At 40.3% G+C, this 20311-nt stretch overlaps 1 long non-coding RNA gene across 1 annotated transcript; it reads left to right on the top strand.

The window, feature by feature from the left end:
- The first annotated feature begins 11612 nt into the window (after positions 1-11612).
- LOC136871667 (uncharacterized) lies at positions 11613-16094 on the top strand. Its single transcript, XR_011018025.1, has 4 exons — positions 11613-11693; positions 13022-13077; positions 13554-13803; positions 15929-16094. It is a non-coding gene; the product is annotated as an uncharacterized lncRNA (long non-coding RNA).
- Positions 16095-20311: the final 4217 nt, after the last annotated feature.

The following is a 20311-nucleotide window of genomic DNA, read 5'->3' as shown; positions in this document are numbered from 1 at the left end:
GGGCAGAGTTTGCAAACGGCGTCCAATGAGATCCCACACGTGTTCGATTGGTGAGAGATCCGGAGAGTACGCTGGCCACGGAAGCATCTGTACACCTCGTAGAGCCTGTTGGGAGATGCGAGCAGTGTGTGGGCGGGCATTATCCTGCTGAAACAGAGCATTGGACAGCCCCTGAAGGTACGGGAGTGCCACCGGCCGCAGCACATGCTGTACGTAGCGGTGGGCATTTAACGTGGCTTGAATACGCACTAGAGGTGACGTGGAATCATACGCAATAGCGCCCCAAACCATGATGCCACGTTGTCTAGCGGTAGGGCGCTCCACAGTTACTGCCGGATTTGACCTTTCTCCACGCCGACGCCACACTCGTCTGCGGTGACTATCACTGACAGAACAGAAGCGTGACTCATCGGAGAACACGACGTTCCGCCATTCCCTCATCCAAGTCGCTCTAGCCCGGCACCATGCCAGGCGTGCACGTCTATGCCGTGGAGTCAATGGTAGTCTTCTGAGCGGACGCCGGGAGTGCAGGCCTCCTTCAACCAATCGACGGGAAATTGTTCTGGTCGATATTGGAACAGCCAGGGTGTCTTGCACATGCTGAAGAATGGCGGTTGACGTGGCGTGCGGGGCTGCCACCGCTTGGCGGCGGATGCGCCGATCCTCGCGTGCTGACGTCACTCGGGCTGCGCCTGGACCCCTCGCACGTGCCACATGTCCCTGCGCCAACCATCTTCGCCACAGGCGCTGCACCGTGGACACATCCCTATGGGTATCGGCTGCGATTTGACGAAGCGACCAACCTGCCCTTCTCAGCCCGATCACCATACCCCTCGTAAAGTCGTCTGTCTGCTGGAAATGCCTCCGTTGACGGCGGCCTGGCATTCTTAGCTATACACGTGTCCTGTGGCACACGACAACACGTTCTACAATGACTGTCGGCTGAGAAATCACGGTACGAAGTGGGCCATTCGCCAACGCCGTGTCCCATTTATCGTTCGCTACGTGCGCAGCACAGCGGCGCATTTTACATCATGAGCATACCTCAGTGACGTCAGTCTACCCTGCAATTGGCATAAAGTTCTGACCACTCCTTCTTGGTGTTGCATTTGCTCTGTCAGTCAGTGTATATGGAACGTCCGTAAATTGTTATACAAACTTTCCTTAAATCAGTATGATATAATATTAATCTGGATACCAAGTCATTGCAGCATACCCGGTAATGTTCAGGTTGATCGTTTAGCTAAAGCAGCAGCTGAAGGTCAAGGTCATCCCTATCACATCGCCATTCCATACACGGATTATACCCCTACTACCAAACAGAACGTACTTCAAAAATGGTCCTCTCTGGAAAAATTCCGCCAAAACGAAGAGTAAAGATTATTATCAACTACAACCGGAACTGCAAAGAACCCCCTGGTTCACTATGGGCACTTATTCTAGGAGACATATAACTACCATAATCCGCTTAAGATTCAATCATGCGCTAACACCGGCATATAAGTATAGATTTCATATCAGTGACACGGATACCTGCACCTGTCAGCAAGCATGTGGCACAATTCATCATATAGTATTCCAATGTTGCAAGTATTCTAACCAACGAAAAAAGTTTTTTCAAGCACTAATAAATCATAAAGTTCCTCTCCCAACAAGTGTCGCTTGTCTCATTCATACTCCTACGGAGCCATTATTTAATATGCTTACCGATTTCCTTGATGAATGTAAAATCGCATTATAGGCCACTCATTTATTCTACCACACAGGTCACTAACACTCTGCCACTTACAATACATAACCTGGATATCCCTTTACCCTGCACATGATAATCAACAGTTAAAACCCTCAGATCACCGATAATAGAAGAAATTACATATCTATCATTGATATCAACTATAGGTGAAACTAACCTTGTTTTTCTGCAACATCATATAGGGTTAAATTAATACTTTAATCATCCATTACCATCACAAGCTTCATCCTCTGATCCAACCTTGTTGCTTGCTTGCTGATGCTTATGGGCTGTGTCTACGACATTTCACCCAGTCAATACTCCCTTACTTATGACATAGAACGAGTACTAACGAACACTTCCGTTCGAAAATATATATTTGTTCTTGCAAGTAGGGCACACAAAAACTATTTTGCACTATATCACATATTAATCCTAGTTTGCTACATAACACTGATCCCATAAGAGAAACTTCCGTTCTTGCAAACACACTTCTTCTATAGTGTCACACACTCTGATAAACCGACATAGTACTCTCAAGGAATACTCTAATGATATGAGGAATCACTCAAATGGAACCATTAAAAACATGAGAACATCTCACCATGTATATCGTTGACATAATTATAACACGATATTGGCTTCATCCAGAAACAAATTTAGAACTCTAATAATCTCTACGGTAGGATTACTTAGCAAACAAGAAACACTGGTTGGAAATACCTGCTTGAGTCGCGTGAGATTAATCATAAGTTTTTTACGCGGGTTGTCATATAAAGAACATTCAAATATGATATGATTTGGGTCCCCATTAGTAATATTTGTACCACACAAACAGTTTGAATCCTGCGTTAAATGAAAACGAGATCTATATTGTGGGGTAAGGGCATGATTAAACCGTAACCGATTAATAATAATAATGTGTCTTCTAGAATAGGATCCTCTCATAAACCATGGTTTGACCGGAATTGTTGGTTGTAAATGATAATAGAAGTTACCTCTGACTTGTGCAGTCTGTCGCCAGTAATTCTGCCACCATTCTTTACGACCAGCTTGTCGAACGGCTACTACAAGGTCAGAAGAAGGAACAATATTGTTAGTATTAGGAACAGGGAGCCGAGAAGCTTGTTTTGCAAGACAATCTACTTGTTCATTTCCTAAGATACCCATGTGTCCTGGTACCCATACTAATGTTATATAAATACCGAAATTGTCAAACAAGTAGAGAAGACTCTTGACATTGTATACATACCAATTATAGGATAATCCATACGAAACCAACGACTGTAATGCACTCAACGAATCCGTAAATATCGTAACCCTCGTATATCCCTGACGCTGAACAAAAAGTAAAGCCTGGTGTATAGCGAAAAGCTCCGCCGTAAAAATCGAAACTTCACTAGGTAAACCATATTGTTTTTTGACATTTAGAGAAGGTATATAATAAGCGGCCCCTACTCCAGTAGTATTCTTGGCCCCTTCTGTAAATATGTTTAAACTTAGCATCCAACCTTGTACACGAAAACCAAATTGCAAGACTTACACTTCCCAAGATTACCAACCTACGGTTATTAACTCAACGAAAACAAATGAATTATCAAATGGTGTAGTTATTGGGTACGGAGTTAAAACTAAGCCCAGTTCCCTCTTAGCAGTGATAGTGTGCAGTTGAGTGGACAGTCGCTATGACGAGGTAGCGTGGACGGTACTGAATAGTGATTCTACGAGTGTAATTCGTAAGTTATGGGGGAGCAAAGTGGTGGCGAGGAGTCTCCGGAACCTTCAACCCTCACAGTTGCTCGGGAAGAAACAGTTCAAATGGAACAAGATGCGAATGATAGTTCAAGTGAGAATAGTGGTACATTGAGTAATTCTAATACAACAGATGCGTCTGTGTATAATGAGACTGGTGCTACGGTTTCGAAGACTGAGTCGCAGGAACTTTACTCTAGTACTCATTATGGACCCTTCATTATTTTTGTGGAGTCCACAGCAACAGGCAATGTCGGTAACATGCATCCCATGACCTTGGGTAGAATTTTCTATGAGAAAAACATTCCAGGAATTAAATCCGTGGCCCGAAAGTGTCGAAATAGGGTACAAATAGAATTTGTATATGCCGTGCAGGCAAATTCATTTTTGAAACACCCTTTATTAGTTGAGCTTAAGCTCCGGGCATACATACCGAGCTCTAATGTATTGCGTGTAGGAGTTATCAGGGGAGTAGAGAAGACGTTAAATGAGGCTACTATATTAAAGCACTTAAAGTCTACTGTTGCTATAAAATCTGTACGGCGTTTGAACCGTAGAATTGTTAACGAGGAAGGAACTCAGTATGTCCCCACTGGATCTATAAAAGTGGTTTTTCGTGCGCAGAAACTTCCACAGTATGTGTCATTATATCAGGTGCATTTAGAGGTGGAGCCATATGTTTTTGCTCCCATCCTCTGTAAAAAATGCCAACGGTACGGTCACGTTGATAAACATTGCAGAGCAACAAGTCCAAGGTGTGGGAAATGTGCATTGCACCATACTACGGCGAACTGTACGGAAACTTTCCTGCAATGCGTGGATTGTCGCGGCACCCATTCAACTGGAGCCGTTGACTGTCCAGCTCATCAGCAGCCAGTCCGTATGAAAAAGATCATGAGCAATCAGAACTTATCTTTCACGGACGCTGTACAAAAAGTTCAACCTATTGAATATAATATTGTGGACAATTCCCAAAATTTTCCCCCTTTAACTGGGGAGGAGCCGACTCCTACACAGGCGAATCCCCGTAAGAGAAAATTTACACAAGTAATTTTAAAATCACCTAGACCAGTACCAGCCCCAGGATATGATAGAGATGGTTATCATAATTTGGTTCGAGAGATTCCCCGTACGGAGATGGTTGCTTCACGAGTTACACCTTTTTCCAATGGCGCAAGCCGGAGGATGGATTCATCTTTGGACGAGCCTGCTGCCACTAGTAGCGCGTCAATGGCGCAACCGCTTTCATCATTTCATCGGCAAAGAGAACATCTTCAAAGTGGTCTTTATCAATCTATTCAGCAATTGGTGCAATTGTTGGGTGATCGCCCAGCGTTAGCTCATAATGTATTCCAGTTAAGAGACAAGGTTTGCAGTTTCATTCAATTCTATGATCAGAATCACTCAATGGAACTCTAGAAGTCTCATGAACAAACGTCATGAGCTCTTTAAATTGATTCATGAAACCGTACCTCACTTTTTATCTATACAAGAAACTTGGTTTGATCTTGAGACTCGCATCGCGTATCCTAATTACAAAGTTTTGCGTAATGATGGCCCCGGTTATGGTGGGGTTGCCTTTTTGGTGCACTCTTCAGTGACATATAGCATTCATTCGAATATTCAGGCCATACCCCATGCATATGTTATAGGATTATATTATAGGCATATTTTACTTGTGAACATCTATTGTCCTCCTGACGTTTCCATTAATGAGAGACAATGGGACCAATTTTTTCAACAATTTACTACAGAACCATATGTTTTTATATTTGGGGATTTTAATCTTCACCACACAATGTGGGGAGGAAATTTGGATACACTTCAAGGTACGCAGTTCCTTAATGCAGTAAATAACCATGCTCTTGCTATTTTGAATGATGGCTCTCCTACGCGATTGACTGCGCCTTCTGCCCCTCCTAGCGCATTAGATTTAACATTGTGTAAGCGAAGTATGGTGTCTATCACTACATGGCATACGTTGAGTGATACTTATTCCAGTGATCATTTCCCCATTGCTATTTCTTATGGTGTAGGCAGACCTATTTCTCCACCGCAGCATACAGTTCACAATAACATGATTCGTTCTTTGAGGAGATTTAAACTGCACATATATACCTCTTACATTGAGGATGAGTTACAAAAAATACCGGACAATAATTTGTCATATCAAACTTTACTTCAGATTTTAACAGATTATATTAATCTTCACCACCCCATCATCGCTACACCTCCTTTGTCTTCTAGGAAACCTGCGAATGTTAAATGGTGGGATGAGGAATGTCATTTACTGATTCAAACCCGCAAAGTACTTTTTCGACAATATAGGCAGCACACCACACCTGAAAATTATTTCCGGCTCAAACGACACATGGCACAGACTCGCAGAATTTTCCATAAAAAACGTCGTGTCGCTTGGAGGGAGTTTATATCGTCCTTCACGCGTCAGGTTCCAATTGCAGACTTGTGGAATGCCATAAGGGCAATCACAAGAGTTACGCAGCACTCCCCTGCCAAGACCATCCCAGGTCAGGTCTTATCCGATTTTCTTGTTCGAGAGACGCCAGATTATGTCGTACCGCAGTATGTTCATTCACAAGACCCACAAGATGCACGTTTTTCCGTATTGTTACAACCCTGCGATTATCAGGAATTAGAGGCAGTTCTACAATCGTGCTCGAATTCATCCCCCGGTCCAGATAATGTATCATATCAGATGCTTAAATTATTACCTATTAGAGCAAAGAAGGCATTATTAAATATGTACAATGATATTCTGCGCAATTACAGTACTCCAGTTAGTTGGAATGAATTTTTTCTGATTCCGATTCTTAAAAATAAGCAGTTACCCACTGAGGTTAATAATTATCGCGGTATAGTACTATGTTCGTGCCTCCGTAAAGTCTTTTTAAAGATCTTACTTCGAAGAATCATATGGGTATTAGAATACTATAACTTGACGCCTCGATATCAATATGCCTTTTTTAAGGGACCCTGTATATATGATGCATTTAATAGTTTTGTTATCGATATAGTACCATAGCGGTTTTCCTTGATATTCAACGGGCTTATGATTCCGTACCTTTGAACATATTATGGGAAAAGCTTGCAACTCTTAAGATTCCTGAGGGATTTATTATCATTCTCAGACAACTTCTTACATATCGATCACTGAGATTTAAATCGACACATTATACAATCCAACCCCGGCAGGTAAGTAATGGGTTGCTACAGGGCGATATTCTGAGTGGCATTCTTTTCGCTCTTTTTATGAAGGATTTCGAAACGGTCATTCTCCGTCATGCTCGACTACAGGCGTATGCTGACGATTTTTTGCTTTATTATACGCATGAGAATTTACAGCTCTGTAGGCAACATATTTGTTACACGCTTCACGAAGCTAGAGCATGGTTAGAAGCCCATGGGTTAAATCTTTCCATAGCGAAATGTCGAGCGATGATATTTACACATCACCGAACCTATGACCGATCACCACTTTCCTTTGATCAGTATGAAATCCCCGTAGTTAGTTACCATAAATATCTTGGGTTATTTATCGATCAGAAACTTACATGGAAACAACATTTTTTATATTTGCGTTCGAAAAGCGAACGGTATATTCAGGTAATACAAGCTGTAACCCGTAGGCAATGGGGAGCAGATCCAGTTGTGGTGCTATCCTTGTATTAAACCACTATTACGGCGATATTGGACTACGGATCACATATTTTTGACTTGGCATCGTATACGAACTTGAATACTCTTAACATTTGTCAATATAAAGCAATACGCTCCTGTATTGGAGCTTTAAAGTCCACACCTACAAATGCACTTTTGGTCGAATCCTGCGAAGCTCCCTTACATGTGCGTAGAAAAATACTTGCTACACAATATTTACTCAAAAAAATTTCTCTGACAAGTCATCCTTTAATTCCGAAGTTACAGTTACTTTCGGAGTAGTATTCCTTACGGCGTCAGGGTTTACAACGATTGCCAGTTCTGTTTCATGCTTTTACTACATTGAAGTCGAAACAGTATACATTAATACACAGAGTTAACTTAATGCCCTATACCTTACCCTATCCGGTTTCTTATTATAAGCCTCAAATAATACGGCCTATACGTAATGGCTCTACTAACGTTATTTGTTTGCAGGGGACCAAGATTCGTCCTGTTAAAAGAGTGAAACTTTCCAGTATCCCACAAAGCATAAACATGTTTACAGATGGGGCCAAGAACATTACTGGAGTTGGGTCCGCTTATTATATACCTTCTCTAAATGTTAAAAAACAATATGGTTTACCTAGTGATTGTTCGATTTTTACTGCGGAGCTATTCGCTATACAGCAGGCTCTACTTTTTATTCAGCGTCAGGGCTATACGCGAGTTACGATCTATACGGATTCGCTGAGTGCATTACAGTCTTTGGTCTCGTACGAGTTATCCTATAATTGGAATGTATACAATGTCAAGAGTCTCCTTTATATGCTTGACAACTTCGGTATTTACATAACTTTAGTATGGGTACCAGGCCATGTGGGTATCTTAGGCAATGAAAAAGTAGATTGTCTTGCAAAACAAGCTTCTCGTCTCCTTGTTCCGAATACTAACAATATTGTTCCTGCTTCTGACTATGTAGTTGTTATCCGACAAGCTGGTCGTCAAGAATGGCAGAATTACTGGCGACAGACTGCACAAGTCAAAGGTAACTTTTATTATCATTTACAACCAACAATTCTGGTTAAACCATGGTTTATACGAGGATCATATTCTAGACGACATATTATTAACATCATTCGGTTACGGTTTAATCATGCCCTTACGCCACAATATAGATCTCGTTTCCATTTAACGCAGGATACAAACTGTTCGTGTGGTACAAATATATTAATGGCGACTCCAACCACATCTTATTTGAATGTTCTTTATATGACAACCCCCGTAAAAAACTTACGACTAATCTCAAGCGACTTAAGCAGGTATTTCCAACCAGTGTTTCTTGTTTGCTCTGTAATCCTACAGTCGAGATTATTAGAGTTCTAAATTTGTTTCTGGATGAAGCCAATATCGTGTTATAATTTTGTCCGCAATATATGGTGAGATGTTCTCATGTTTTTGATGGTTCCATTTGAGTGATTCCTCATAGTATTAGGGTATTACTTGAGAGTGCTATTTCGGATTATCAGAGTGTGTGACACTTTAGAAGAAGTGTGATTGCAAGAACGGAAGTTTCTCGTATGAGAACAGTGTGCTCTAGCAAACTAGGGTTATTATGTGATATAGTGAAGAATAGTGTTTGTGTAATCTACTTGCAAGATCAAACATTATTGAACTGAAGTTTGTCATTTATACTAGTGTGTTTACATGAGTAAGCGAGTATTGACTGGGTGAAATGTCGTAGACACAGCCCATAAGCATCAGCAAGCAAGCAAGGAGAAGAAGATTTTGACCATTCTCTTTGAGTTTGACAACTTGGACCAGGCACACGTCTCGCTCCGGTCACTGGTGCAGCGGCTTTTTCCTGTCTGTAGATAAGTAGAGTGTTTTATGTTTGTGTTTGTATCCTAGTAATTTTCTTTTGTGTTTGTTCCGGTGCTAGTATAGTGTAATTCCTTTTTGGACTACTATGCCTGTAGATAGTGGCGGTGGCCCTTTAGGACGACCTCCTGATATTGGTAAAGATGCCGTGCGTGAGGATTTACACATGGACGTTAGTAATACTGCTACCCAACGAGACAGTTCTCAAGATACAATACGTGACTCGGATCAGCGTCCGCACGTTCCTGTATCTACCTATTCTAACACTCATCTTGGCCCTTACATAGTATTTGTCGAATCGATTGACTCTACAAATAAAATAGGACATATTCACCCTATGGCTCTGGGTCGGATTTTCTACGAGAGGCAAATTGGTGACGTTAAGGCCATCCATAGGAAGGGACGAAATAGAATTCAAGTTACTTTCATGTCTAGTAAGGCTGCAAACGCCTTTCTTTCTCATCCCATTCTTACAGAAAAGAAATTGACAGCTTTTATTCCGTCTTCGAATATTCAGCGAGTAGGGGTAATACGGGGAGTAGACACTACTATTTCCGAATCCGACATTCTCACCTATTTAGACTCACCATACCCTGTAGTGAAAGTACAACGTCTAAATAGACGTTCATCTAAAGACGGAAAAACTGAATATATCCCTACAGGTACTGTGAAGGTTGTATTCGAAAGTCAACAACTTCCGAAAAGTGTGTCCATTTTTAAAGTCATTTTAGAGGTTCAGGCCTTTATATTCTCTCCCTTATTATGCAAACGATGTCAGCGGTATGGACACACCGCTACTAATTGTCGTTCCAGGGAGCCGAGATGTGGAAAGTGTTCCCTTACTCATTCTACTGAAGATTGCACTCACCAAGTCGTTAAATGTGCTAACTGTGGCGGAAATCATCCTGCGGGAGCAGAACATTGTGAAATCCACAAACAACAAAAAGAAATTAAACGCATTATGAGTGTTGAAAACAAATCATATTTCGAAGTGAAAAACTATTTTGCCCCATTACAGTCCCTATCTAACCCCCTCCTGATGCCCCAACATTTTCCTCCTTTACCCAATAGATCATCTCAATCGGACGAAACTCTCCCTCGAAAGCGTAAATTTACTATGGTGGTTAGTAACTCTTCCCGCCCACCCGTTAAACCAGGTTATGACAGGGCATCATATCTTAATTTGATCAGTAATCCGAAGACGGTTCCAGAACATTCTGGCACTCCAGTCGTGCGTTTGATACCTGCTACTTCTAACGAGCCTGCATCTACATCACGGAAACCAAGTCCTCAAGGGCAACCTTCGGCTTCCCCCGCGCCAATATCGGCATCTCCCTCTGTCATGGCTTTACATTGTAAATCAAACGTTAATCCTAATGAACAGTGTCGAAAAATCTTTAACAACTTTGCAGATGTACTCGCAGAAATAGACCCAAACGATCCATGGAAGCATAAGTTACAATCAGTATATGAGGAGATTCTTCTATCCATGGGACTTTCCCCTACTGCCAAGTAAATCATGCGGATACTGCAATGGAATTGTCGGAGCATATTAAATAAGAAACATCATAAAATATTCGGGAATATTAACAGCTCTCATTTGTACTGACTCCTTAAGCACCTTGATGGCTTTAGACAATCCCGAACATACTAATAATTGGTACATTTAAAATTTCCGCAATTTAAGTTATGACTTGTCCCTCCGTCATGTTAAAGTATTATTCGCATGGCTACCGGGCCATTCTGGAATACACGGCAACGTCACAGCGGATATCCTATCTAACGAGGCCGCCCAGGGTACTGGATTGGTCTACTATATTGCAGTTTCACACACAGACTTATGGGAACACTGTCGTCACTTCATCCACGATCAGTGGTGTGCAATGACGCCGAACTTCCCAGTTGAAAGGTAAGCACTTATTCACGTTTATGCCTGATATTCTTAATACAGCGTGGTTCGCCTTTGGTAACTACACTCGGCGTCGTATTACTACAATCATACGGCTCCGCTTAAATCATGTGTGTACGCCTGCTCATCTCTATGTCCATGCGGTCGGGCAGTAGGTACTGTCAATCATATCTTTTTTCAGTGTCAGACATATGAACATCACCCTCGCGAATTCATAGCTAAGCTTCTTCATGCGGGTTACCAACTGCCGTTAAATGTTTCGTGTTTAGTGTTTCAACCGACTTTTCGCGTTGTAGACTTAATACTTACATTTTTAGTTACCTGTAACATCCAATTGTAACCTTTTCCTTCCCTATAGGTACGAACTTTCGCATCCCAACCCCTATTTGTGGTCCGGTCTAGTTTGTTTGTAGTAAGACGTCGTGGCAGACCACACAGACGTGAAGCATTAAAACCCTGTGTCCCAGTGTTTTTGTGTTATCCTAGATAGTTTAGCCTCCATATTATTGGTATTTTCCTCAGTTTCATTATTACCGGTTGTCATTAGCTTCATTACATAGCTAACCCTACTATCTCGTAGTGTACTAATTTCTTCTAATGTTGGTACCTCTCCCAGACATTAATTATCCCGCAAACCAGTGACTGGACGTAGCGTCTTACGACGATGTCCAAAAACTAACCAAGAAGAAGAAGACAACTTGGACCACGTGGGACGACCACGTTTTTGACGTTTGTGACATTTTGCTTCACTTTGATTTGTAGGTGGATGAACTGGTATGTTTATAATGTTAAACAACTATTATATGACCTACGTACTACTGGAACTAAGATTACAATTATATGGATTCCAGCTCATAAAAATATTCCCGGTAATGAAACAGCGGATAGAGCTGCCAAACAAGCATCACTGCTCAACACCCCTCCAATGACATTTATGACTCCAGTTACAGATCTAATTCCATTACTAAAGCAACATCAAAACGCGACATGGCAACAGTTCTGGAATGACACTGCAAGAATAAAAGGGACCTTCTATTACAATATCCAACCCTCTCTGCCAATCAACGATCAACTTACACACGGCGTCATATAATAACTATTATTAGGCTACGTTTCAACCATTCGCTTACGCCCTTGTTAAAGTACCGTTTCAATATTGTCAGCCAACCGACATGTCAGTGTGGTTCAAATGAGGCGGATGCAAATCACCTCATTCTCCAGTGTCAGTTATATACTCAGGCTCGAGCACGCTTAATTGCAAGTCTAACCTGTTTACGAATACCACTTCCAACAAGTGTTGCTTGTCTTGTTTACAATCCGTCACCGGACATCATCTACATATTAAACAGATATTTAGAGGACACGGGCATCATATTGTAAACATACCATAAGATTCACGTTTCATTAATAGTTGTGTCACTTACATAGACTTCATAACACTCCCGACTATGCCTACTTAGGTTTTGTTTAATTTTTGTTATTATACAACTCTAGCAGAAACTGAGCACAATGTTCGCGTTACTATTGTCTTTTGTCGCCTCTAGCACATATGTTCATACGTTGCTCATTTGTTAGAAAGATCCAGATTCAGTAGGTAAATTCTCTTTGGTAGGTCAAATGCTCTTTGGTAGGAACGTTTAGGGTAACACGGCGTTAGTCATATCACATGTCCTTGATAAGCTTTCACTACACTTTGCGCGATATATACATTCTACCCCTCCATTTGTGTTACTCCATCCATAATACTAGATCCTTTAGTTGTTGTGTGCTATCCTTTGTCCTTCCCAATTGTCGGCCCGTTCCGTATGTCAAAGTAGAAGACGCCAAGATGGGTCACTTCGGCGTGAAGATATAGTACCTTGTGTCCCCGTGCTTACTCCTATGTCTATTACACTTACACCCACAAGATGTAGATGTTCACCCATACCAGTGATCTTTGTACTGTGAGATAAAGTATTTCTTCGTCACCATAACTACATGTTTCTGAGTGTTTGACAGTGTTTCATTTACAAAGTATTGGAACTGGGTGTTAGTTACATACAGAGCCCAACCAAATATCAAGAAAGAAAGAAAAGAAAAAAGATTTGTAGGTGTATATCTGTTATCTTCGTTTGCGTGTTTGAAGAAAAAGTACAAGATATTTGAGGTAAGCATCCTTATGGTTCTTGTTTTACTAATCTCCTGGGGCCAGAACATGAAAATATACCACACCAAGGCAAATGACTTTCGGATAAATTGAATCATAATCGCCTAGTCCTAAATTTGCTATTTATTTTATTTAACGTTTGAATATTGTTGGCGGGATATTCCATTCTATTTTTAAACAAAATCGTATTAAAAGGATAGTAGGTCGCAGGAGGTTAAGTAAGTTATTAAGTTGATAGCTGCTCATGTTCCCAAAAATTTCTTTTTGGCTGTCACCTTTTTATTACCTTTTTGCAGGGTGGTTGATATGATAGTTACATAAGCCTACTTGAAACAGACACCTTAAAATTCAGTTCATGTAATGTTATATTATTTATGATAAGCCACTATCGTTTTGAGGGTATTGAAATTAGCAGTAAAAATATTAACTGATACAGTGTCCTTAATTACTTTCGTCTATTCCCTTTCATGTCTCAGACCATGCATGAAAAGTGCCAGATTTGTGGCATTTACACCGATAGCGAAGAAGGCCAGCAACAGGGAATCTTATTTCATCATTTCCTTGTTGGTAGACCTTATATTTGCAGAGAGTGGTTGGACGTTGTGGGAGGTCGAACGCTTGCGGCAGCTTCCTCCAAAGCAGCTGAAGAACCGCACTGTGTGTTCTAGGCACTTTCGCCACTCAAGCTATCCAGGTTGCTGTATAAAGATGCTGTCCCGGAAAGAGGTAAGTAGTAGTAGTTGTTGTTATTCATTGCACAGTACTGTGACCTATCAAATTTTCCTTGGTTTCATTTCAAATTGTCCTTACTATAATGCCTAGTTGTACTTCCTCTTAAAACAATAATCACCACCACCACCAACACACCTAGTCTTGCCTTACCTTCTTAAAGGCAGAGTGTAGCTGAAATGCCTAACATTTATTATTAACAGAATAGTGCACAAATGTGCAAATTTTTTAATTTTATAATTTTTATAATCCATCGGTGGCTTTACGTTAGCTGAATTGTGATGGCGAGGTATTTAAATGAGCTCGTTATCTTAACTCTCTCTTTATCTGAAAACCATTTGTACCTTTTTGTCCAGGTTAATTTTAAGGGAACCTGGTACACATTTTTTTTATTTTCCACAATTTTTTAGCAATCACAATGAAACTGTTATGGAATATTTAGGACTATTATAGAAATAACATATTTTCAGCTAAATGTCCTTATTAGTTTATGAGATATGATGTACTTTGTGTTTATGACACTCGCAAAAAAAGGCAACTTTCAAAAAGTTCCCTGTGGGATGGATTTTTACCTGAGAGTTTGAAACCTTCTTCCTTATAACATAAAAAACTCAAGGATGGAATTTTCGATTCACCCTATGTCGCTTAATTAACTCCTGTTTCAATTTTGTAATTTTATTTCATGTAATTTGCCACTAATTTTCTGTTCATTTTGCCTGATAAAATGAGTATACTGAAGAAGAATGAAAAAATTATCCTACAATTTCCTTGGTAGGTCACATAGAAGAGCTACATACCAACTTTGGCAAATATAGGTTTAGATTTGGTCTTCATGTAACAGTGCAGGTTACAAAAAATGGTGTTTTGAGTTAAATGAATTTTAGTTCTAAAACCATTAAAAATTTTCATAATGGCCTTTCCAAATCTCTTAAAATTCACCAGCACTATAACTCCTACCCTCCTGGTTCTTCTTGGCTTCCTCCCTGTGTACCTTTAGGAGTTTCAGTTTTTCCTGGCTGTTTTCTTTTGTTGGGTGACTGACCGCTGACTGTCAAATTTTCTTCTTTCATCTCTTTGTGTGGCAAGTTTGGTGGATGCTGGTGAAATTTATAATTCATTACAGCCATTTTCATTTCTTGTGTTGCACTACATCCCATGTTGTATTCTGCAACTGCATTACAAACAGCTATTCCAAGTCTTTTTGAGGACACAAAGGTCTCTTTTGGGCACTTTTTCCACATACATGCATGAATACTTTCATTGGCATTTTGAGTATCCCCTTTACAACATCTAGACAGTTCTGTTGGTGCCAGCCTTTGGTATACAGGCACAATTTTCAGCAGCATTGCAATTGTGAACTGAACTGACAATTTTTGTGACTTTGAGGGGTTTGTCCAGTTGCGATACTCTTGTTGTAGAAGCACCATGATTCAGGTCCTTGGGGGCATTTCTTATGCTTAGGATCTTCATCTGTGGAGCAGGAATGGTATAGTGTGGCATATATTGCAGATTTCATATTATCTACAGAGGGAATATTTGCACATATTGCCTGCCTATAATAATTTGTGAGCTTCGCAGTAGTTGCTTCCTTCAAACTTCCAGGCCCCCTTCCCCCAAGTGTAGTTCCTTTATGGTTGACTAAATTGTAGGATGAAGTAATTCATAACATAACTAACAGTTGGCAGTATATATTGCAATATTAAAAAATAGTATAATCTCAATGCTACTGTAAAGAGGGAATTAATGGTAACAGAAGGGACACGGATAGCAGAGCATACAGAGGAAAGGGGGCGTGGTGGATAATTAAATGACCGTGCAGAGCCATTAAAAAACGGCCATAACTACGTCAAAAACAGTCACAGCAGCACAAAACCACTTTTATTATTTAGAGGAAGGTTAATATAATTTATTTATGCCAGAATTCAAATTTCGACAATTTCATCCATTTACCCAAAAAAGAAATATGTCCTAGGTCCCCTAAGTTTGTTGTCTTCAGAATATTTTTCAAGCCTGACCATAGTTGCTTGAAGATTATCTTTGTTGTTAGAACCTAAATGTAGGTCATCAGCATATACCGTTATACCGTTCTTAGTGTGTGTGTTTTTTTTTTTTTTTCATATAGGTGTGCCTCGACACAAGGGTGGTCCACGGCCAAGTCCTTCCACTGCTATGACTGCTGCTGCTCCCACCACCTGCACCATTGGCACTCCTACTGCTTCTGCTACTACTACCTATTACCACCGGTGCTGTTGCTGCCGCCACCATCTCCATGCCTGCTGCTGCTGCTACTACTATGGGTAATGGTGCTGCTGCTATTACTACTACAACCTCCACTCCTGCTGCTCCTGCTTTCACATATAAATACTGTAAAACTGTGAATTTAAATGATAAATCATTAGCAAAATTGCATCAATTACATTGGAGATCAAATGTTTACCTTGACCACTACGTAGTCACGAGCTGGGGTCTGGATTAGCGTGGAATCGCAGGAGAGCCCTCTATTCTGCGCAACATCACAAACCCGTATGGCAGTCCACGTGCCCACAGCAACTGAGTGGGAGGCCTAACTCCACTGTTACATGATTTGGAAGGAGCTATAGAACACTAGATCAAAGTAGGCCTACTCTGTTATATCTTGTTTGTGATGATAACATTCAAATAGTTCAATTGTGCAGTTTATGTTTACCTGTCTGATATTTTTGTTAACGCCCTGAGGGGAACGAATTGAAATTTATTTTTTTATTGAAGTTTTACGTAGTATTCCCCACCTGCCTACTCATTCTTGCCACCCGGCTGACAAACATTACTGGGGAGAACACTGGTGCTAATGTTATTAATGTTCATTTTACATTCGAATTAAACAATTTCAATTTGTGAATGCTAATGATTGTTTATCAATATATTTAATTTTGTATTACAAAACACCCAGCACGTAGACTGTGCAGTGGAGTCATACATCTATGAAATTGCGCTTGAGCAGTGGTGGGTTCGAACCCCACTGTCCGCTATCTTGAAGATGGTTTCCCTTTTTCACAATAGGCAGGCAAATACTAAGACCATACCTTAATTAAGGCCACAGTTGCTTCCTCCTGAGGCCCATTCCATCGTTGCCATGGATCGGTACTATATGAGCCTCATAGGCAAAAAAATGAGATCATTATGAAGCCCAGAACATCATTATAATTGTTCATAAAGGTGGAAAACAAGTATGTTCAGTTCATGTTCAGTGTTGTAATTCAAAATATGCCATATATCTGCATGTTTCAGACTCCCATTTGTCTTAATTGCATTCCTAATGACTTTTATAAATTCCTGCGCTACAGTTGTTATATAATCAAACACTTTATTTAAACTTCACAGGACATGTATTATTATCATTAATATTATTATAGGGAGATTAAGTACAGCAGGAAGCATATTTGCTAAATGGGAAGTGAAAAACTGTAATGTGGAGTTATTTCAAACATGTGGTTTACTACACTCATAGTCTGTTCCTTTATATGAGCTCATCATTAGTGTATAATTGTATGATAATAATCAAATACTGAAGTGGAAGTGTCGTGTGATATTGTGTGAATGATTTTTGTAAAGAAGTCATAGTTTTGGTTAAGCATCCATTTCTACCAAAGGAGGTTTCACTGAAAATCGTGTATTTTGGACAAAATTTCTCATCAGAACACAGGAAATATATTATGCTCTATCCTCTCTTATTTGCAATTTGTATGCACATCCTCCTATACAAAAGTATGTACTGGTATGTGTGCAATGTCCAAGTAACTAAATTAATATTTGTGATGTTGGTAACCCATTCATTTGTTGTGATGGTAACAGTTGTACAAACTTTCCTTATCATAGTACTGGGCGAGTTGGCCGTGTGGTTAGGAGCGCACAGCTGTGAGCTCGCATCCGGGAGATAGTGGGTTCGAACCCCACTGTCGGCAGCCCTGAAAATGGTTTTCTGTGGTTTACCATTTTCACACCAGGCAAATACTGGGGCTGTACTTTAATTAAGGCCACGGCTGCTTCCTTCCCATTCGTATCCCATCGTCGTCTTAAGACCTATCTGTGTCGGTGCGATGTAAAGCAACTAGCCTTATCATAGTTGTCCCCCTGTGGGTAGGGGCAGTAGATTAACAGCCACGGCATCCTCTGCCTGCTGTAAGAGACGACTAAATGGGGTCCCATGTTGGCTCTGCACTTGGGAGCTTGGGTAGGCGACCACGGAGCCCTTAATTGAATCTTGGCATTGCTTCCGCTTACTTGTGCCAGGCTCCCCACTTTCATCTATCCTATCTGATCTATCTCGATCCCCAGCTGTTCTTTTCTGCCCCGATTGTATTATGTATGGAGGCCTAGGGAGTCTTATTTTCAAGCCCTCCATGGCCCTGGTCTTCCTTAGCCGATACCATCATTTTTCCTAGTGCTGGCCCCCGTCCATTTTTTCTCTCCAAGTACTAATATATACATAGGGGATGGTTGCCTAGTTCTACTTTCTCTTAAAAAAATGACCTAGATGTTAGGCCCTTTTAATCAACAAGCATCATCTTAAGCAAGGAGATTTGTGGTGAGGGCGAGATGTTTGGTGGCCATGAAATATACTAGGAACTGTCCCATCATTCGCCTTACTGCAGGCGAAAGGAAAACCATTCTCAGGACAGCCAGTGGTAAGGGAACAGCCCGTTTCTGTGTCCCAAATGCAGAGGTGTAGAAACACGGTGGAACCATGGCCACCCCTCCTCTGCTTGGTTGGCCGGTTGGAGTGCATGCTGTCAGACCACAGATCAGCCTACTCTGCAACCACCGACATAGATTTCTGCCTTCGATATACAGTAGGTACAAATGGCACTGTCTGAAGTGAGTTTCCACTGTCTACAACTGGCATTTCGTCTAGGCAGCAAAGTCCCTTGCACACTGTAATGTTGTGGAAGATAGCAGCATATTGTTCATAATACTGTACTAAATTAGCAAACAATTCCTTGGACGAAGCTCTTAATAGGTGGAGCTATGTTGTGACTTGGCATGGGAATGTTTTGTGGTGGATCAGCTGCCATATTATTGTACATAGATCCTGATGCTACATATTTCTGTCAATTTATTGGAACTCCTCTCCTGTGGATGGACTGAAAGGAAGCATTATTTGTACCTCCTGCATGTTGTAAGAGGGAACAATCACAGAATCTGTAAGCGCTCTCTTGTCTTTTAAACCTATAAACATATTCATGATTTCATCCTTTTCCATGTAGCAGAAAAATTTAGAACATTTTTAAGTATTGTAAATAGTGCAGATCAGTGAATACAAGGGATGCATACAATTTTGTAGCTTGACATTGTTTATCATCTAAATGCAGATGACTGATTGAATGATATGTTATGTTTTGGTGCAGTGTGTAGGAACAGAGTATGTGCTATCATGTCTTGGTTTCTTCAAACACTACTCTGCCAGAGATTTGCCATCCTCTAGTAGATGCAAAAGAAGTACAAATCTCAATATTTCTCAGTGTGTGGCCCTAGGTGCCTCATTTGACAGACTGAAAGATGTATCATATAGTAAGTTCCTTGGGAAAATACAAATGGTGTTGCTGAAAACTTTTGACATGTCAGTGCAACGTTAGACTGCAATAAGAGAGAAAAGTATTATGTTGTAACTTGTCAGTTCCAGTCTTTCTTTCATAAATGAATGATTTTGTATTTGTGTTGTATTGAATACTTTTCTGGATGATGAATATTAATTGATGATTAATACTGCTGAATGTAATGTCATGAGCTTATGATATACTATGATCACTAAAACTTTTGTACAAATTTCTACACAATTTTATACCTGTAACACTGTGGATAGTAGGTAGAATATAGCTCCATAAATCAAAAGATCATGTTTCATTTCAATTTACCTTTGAATCCTACAAACTCCCTCCTTATCATATGAGTTTCCTTTCATCATTTTGGTTCCTGTGTATGGTTTTCTTTCTTACATTGTATTTATATTCTATTTCCTGCATAAGTTGCATATCTTGATACTATTGACTGTTACGGTTGGCTTAAGTAGTGTTAAAGAGGATTGATGTACGAGGGGATGTTAGTGTCTATTTCTGTCATAGGTCTTAATCTGAGATAAGGATTGCCAATCCCACTCACCTTCTGGTCACTTCCTTCCTCCCTTTGTGAGTTAGCTTCCTTTTTCCTCAGCAGAAACAAACAAAAGCAGCACAGGCAAGGCCAGTCACTCCCATCCTTCATGGCTTTGTGAATTAGTAAAAATAAAATATAGCTCCATAAATCAAATATGAAATTATAATAAGCAGCACAAGCTGGTAAGCTTCTTTTCTCCAGCAAAACAAATAATAATAATAATAATAATAATAATAATAATAAAAACGCACAGGCCAACCTCCATGTGTATTGTTGTTCAGAATACAGTATTTCAGAAAAAGGTAACAGAAAGAAGGAAAGAAAGAAAATGAAATGAAAGAAAAATATAAGAGAAATAAAAAAATAAAAAATATAT

This window comes from Anabrus simplex, chromosome 1 (genome assembly GCF_040414725.1).
Source record: "Anabrus simplex isolate iqAnaSimp1 chromosome 1, ASM4041472v1, whole genome shotgun sequence".
NCBI lineage: Eukaryota > Metazoa > Arthropoda > Insecta > Orthoptera > Tettigoniidae > Anabrus > Anabrus simplex.
The sequence above is the reverse complement of the archived record's forward strand: the minus strand, read 5'-3'. Positions and strand labels throughout refer to the sequence as shown.